Here is a 4730-nt window from a genome sequence, read left to right on the forward strand (position 1 = left end):
ATACAGAGAAATTCAGTTGAAAAATTTACATTTACCATTATTCAATGTCGTGTTTGATTAACGAACGATTTTGGAGAATTAAGAGGAAATTTTGTTCCTTTCTCTTTGGTCTTATCACTTATTATGATGGCATCTAAGTAAGCTAAATCGTTTTGGTTTTTTTTTTTTCACAATAAAGGTTACTATTTTACTCTTTTAATCTTTTACTTGTTTCAGTCATTTGACTGCGGCCATGCTGGGGCACCGCCTTTAGACGAGCAAATCGACTCCAGGACTTATTCTTTGTAAGCCTAGTACTTATTCTATCGGTCTCTTTTTGCCGAACCGCTAATTTACGAGGACGTAAACACACTAGCATTGGTTGTCAAGCGATGTTGGGGGGACAAACACAGACACACTAACATACACACATATACATATATACATATATACGACAAGCTTCTTTTAGTTTCCGTCTACCAAATCCACTCACAAGGCTTTGGTCGGTCCGGGACTATAGCAGAAGACACCTGCCCAAGGTGCCACGCAGTGGGACTGAACCCAGAACCATGTACTTGGTAAGCAAGCTACTTACCACACAGCCACTCCTACGCCTATTGTTTATAATTCGTTGGAAATATATGCAATGCCTTCTGAAAGAACGAAACTAAACGACTGGACTGAAGCAATTGACCTTCTGCCTCGAAAACCGTAAATACTTTATCGTCGATGGTCCGTGAATGTTATTTTATGATGATATTTTGTTAATCAAGTAATGTTAGTCAAGCAACGGGTAAGTGTATGTAACTTGTTAAACCCATAAAAAGTAGTTTCCCAGTAGTCAACTACTAACCTATTTTCGATGCTATCGTTAAACTTAAATATATACTTGTGCTTACCTGAACGACATACAAACATACGTATGTATGTTTGTACGTATGAATGTATGTGTGGAGGCGCAATGACCCAGTGGTTAGGGCAGCGGACTCGCGGTCATAGGATCGCGGTTTCGATTCCCAGACCGGGCGTTGTGAGTGTTTATTGAGCGAAAACACCTAAAGCTCCACGAGGCTCCGGCAGGGGATGGTGGCGAACCCTGCTGTACTCTTTCACCACAACTTTCTCTCACTCTTACTTCCTGTTTCTGTTGTGCCTGTGATTCAAAGGGTCAGCCTTGTCACACTCTGTGTCACGCTGAACATCCCCGAGAACTACTTTAAGGTTACACGTGTCTGTGGAGTGCTCAGCCACTTGCACGTTAATTTCACGAGCAGGCTGTTCCGTTGATCGGATCAACTGGAACCCTCGACGTCGTATTTATGTATGTATGTATGTATGTATGTATGTACGTACGTACGTACGTACACACACACACACACACACATATATACGACGGACTTCTTTCAGTTTCTTAGTCCACAAGGGGCTAAACATAGAGGGGACAAACAAGGACAGACAAAGGATTAAAACGATTGCATCGACCCCCAGTGCGTAACTGGTACTTAATTTATCGACCCCGAAAGGATGAAAGGCAAAGTCGACCTCGGTGGAATTTGAACTCAGAACGTAACGGCAGACGAAATACCGCTAAGCATTTGGCCCGGCGCGCTAACGTTTCTGCCAGCGGGATTCTTTCAGTCTCTGTCTACCAAATCCACTCAAAAGGCTTTGGTCAACCGGCGGCTATAGTAGAAGACTTTTGCCTAATGTGCAGTGGGACTGAACTCGGGACCATGTGGTTGGGAAGCAACCACGACTGCTCACTGGCATTTCGTCCACCTTCATATTTTGAGTTCAAATCCTGCTGAGGTCGGCTTTGCCTATCATGCTATTCAAATCGATGAAATATTAACCAATTGAGTGTCAATGTAATCAACTAGACCCCAGCTCCCCTCCAAGTACCTTGTACCTATACTCTTTTACTTGTTTCAGTCATTTGACTGCGGTCATGCTGGAGCACCACCTTTAGTCGAGCAAATCGACTCCAGGACTTATTCTTTGTAAGCCTAGTACTTATTCTATCGGTCTCTTTTTGCTGAACCGCTAAGTTTCGGGGACGTAAACACACCAGCATCGGTTGTCAAGCGATGTTGGGAGGCGGGGACAAACACAGACACACAAATACACACACATATATATATACATATATATACATATATATATATATATATATACGAGCTTCTTTCAGTTTCCGTCTACCAAATCCACTCACAAGGCTTTGGTCGGCCCGAGGCTATAGTAGAAGACTTGCCCAAGGTGCCACGCAGTGGGACTGAACCCGGAACCATGTGGTTGGTAAGCAAGCTACTTTATTTCATAAATATTTGCCATAAAGGCATTACAAAGAGGGGACGAACAAGGACAGACAAACAAAAAAGGGGTGAAGTAACTGTATCGATTAAATATTTACAATTTTAAATATGCAATAATAATTTGATTATATTTACAATGTTCGATTAAATCATTGCTCATTACAGATGCAATTTGTAATGGCTTTCCTGAAGGATAGGCATCCGACCACCAGGGTAGACCCCTTGCCTTTTCTTTCCCTTGTTTTTGGCTTCCACTTACCTGGTGCCCACACAGCCACTCCTGCGCCTATATATATATAGTAGAAAGGATTATTATAAATCCAGCTCATTACGTTCTGTGTTCAAATCACACCGAAGTCATCAATTTCGCCTTTCATCCTTTCGCAGTTGATAAAACAAACAAACAAAAAAAAACTAAAAAGATAAAAAACGGAATCGGTAAAGTAAAGTACTTGTGAAGTCCTGGAATCAATGTAAACGTATCGATCTCTGTCTCCCCAAATTGCCGGCCTCGTACCAAAATTAGAAAGAATTATTATAGTCTCGAAGTGCCGTGTGTTAATACAGAACCAAAATAGCGTCGGACAAAATGCTGTATCTATTTATATCGCGAAATACAGCGTCGCTGGTTACTGGTTTCCAATGAACCAGTCACTCACTGGCTCACTGCTTTTCTAGCGACGTTAAGTGACAAAAGAACGTCTGTCTATGCACCCCGGGCGGAATTGAACCGCAAGGTATTTTTGTTCGAAAGCACCGGTTTATTTATTTATTTGCTTTCTTTTTTTTTATCGGTATTTACGTCCTTTCGCCGATATTTATTACCAAAAAGACACACGCACACACACATACACACGCATGCAAACACGCACTCACACACGCACTTACACACACATTTTGTTTCGGATGTTTACTCACTGTAACATACGCCCGAACATGTTAAACCCCCACAACTTTGTGTATGTGCGCGCGTGTGTATCTGTGTCTATGCGTGCGCGCGGTATTTATATGCGTATATATACGTATAAACTTAACCGTGATAACTTTTTTTATTATTCCTCCACAAAGCAAAGTTTTGGACAACTGTGAAGCTTATGAAAAAAACGACAGACGAACAGACAGACAGACAGACAGACAGGCAGGCAGAGAGATAAATTGACAGATTTGTTAACAGACAGATAAAAACTTGCATATCTACGTTTGTTAGCTTTATTCTTCAAAGTAGCCAGTGCAACTATCAAACTGCAAATGACTTTTTGTTTAACCCGAGGTCACCCTTAACTTTGCAAACCTCTGATTGAAAGCGTTAAAAGCATTCCAGTCGAGAGTACCCCACCTTTTTTTAAAAAATTTTTTTTAAATACATTGTATATACTAGTCCTTCAGTGGTTAGGGTAGCGGACTCGCGGTCATAGGATCGCAGTTTCGATTCCCAGACCGGGCGTTGTGAGTGTTTATTGAGCGAAAACACCTCAAGCTCCACGAGGCTCCGGCAGGGGGTGGTGGCGAACCCTACTGTACTCTTCCACCACAACTTTCTCCCACTTTTTCTTCCTGTTTCTGTTGTGCCTGTAATTCAAAGGGTCAGCCTTGTCACACTGTGTCACGCTGAATATCCCCCGAGAACTACGTTAAGGTTACACGTGTGTGTGGAGTGCTCAGCCACTTGCACGTTAATTTCACGAGCAGGCTGTTCCGTTGATTGGATCAACTGGAACCCTCGTCGTCGTAAGCGACGGAGTGCCAACAACAACAATACTATTCCTTCACTACAATATCCAACGCGTCCTTTAATTATTGATGTCAATAGGGTGTGATTTGAGAGAGGGAGATTTGGCTGATATTATTAGCAGGGTCGAGTGACAACATAGAGAGTTTCCCGTTGTAATTGTTGTTGTTGTTGGCGGTAATGATGCAGTGACGAAACTGTGAACATGTGGGTGCATGTCGATGCATGGCGTTTGCGTGTTTACGTATGCATGCATACGCACATGTCAGAGCATGTATGTATATGTACATGCAAGAACCGTATGCATGCATTGTGTGTGTGAGCGCGCCCTTGTCTTCTTTCGAACAGAGAGTACGGTGTTTCGCGTAAAACTAGTTGCTTATAACAGATTTTTTTTTTCGTCTCCCCGCACCATTATTGCGCTCTATAGAGACGAGGCGACATTTGTTTTTAAAAGCTTTAAGAAGAGACGGAAATTTAAGGGAAAGTGAGAGTTAAGGAAAAAAAAAAAAGGGAACAGAAAGAGGGAGTAATAACAAAAATAAAAATAGGGCTCCCTAAAAAAAATAAGGAGACAAAAAAAAAAGAACGGACAGTGGAGGGAGAACCGAGAACAGAAACATGTCTTGACTTGTTCGTTTTCTTAGTCGAAACTGGTTGTTTTGATTGGCTGTTGCCATATAAGGTAACAGCCAATGATGACCTCATTC

This window comes from Octopus bimaculoides, chromosome 11, assembly GCF_046866305.1.
Source record: "Octopus bimaculoides isolate indiv1 chromosome 11, ASM4686630v1, whole genome shotgun sequence".
Taxonomy (NCBI): domain Eukaryota; kingdom Metazoa; phylum Mollusca; class Cephalopoda; order Octopoda; family Octopodidae; genus Octopus; species Octopus bimaculoides.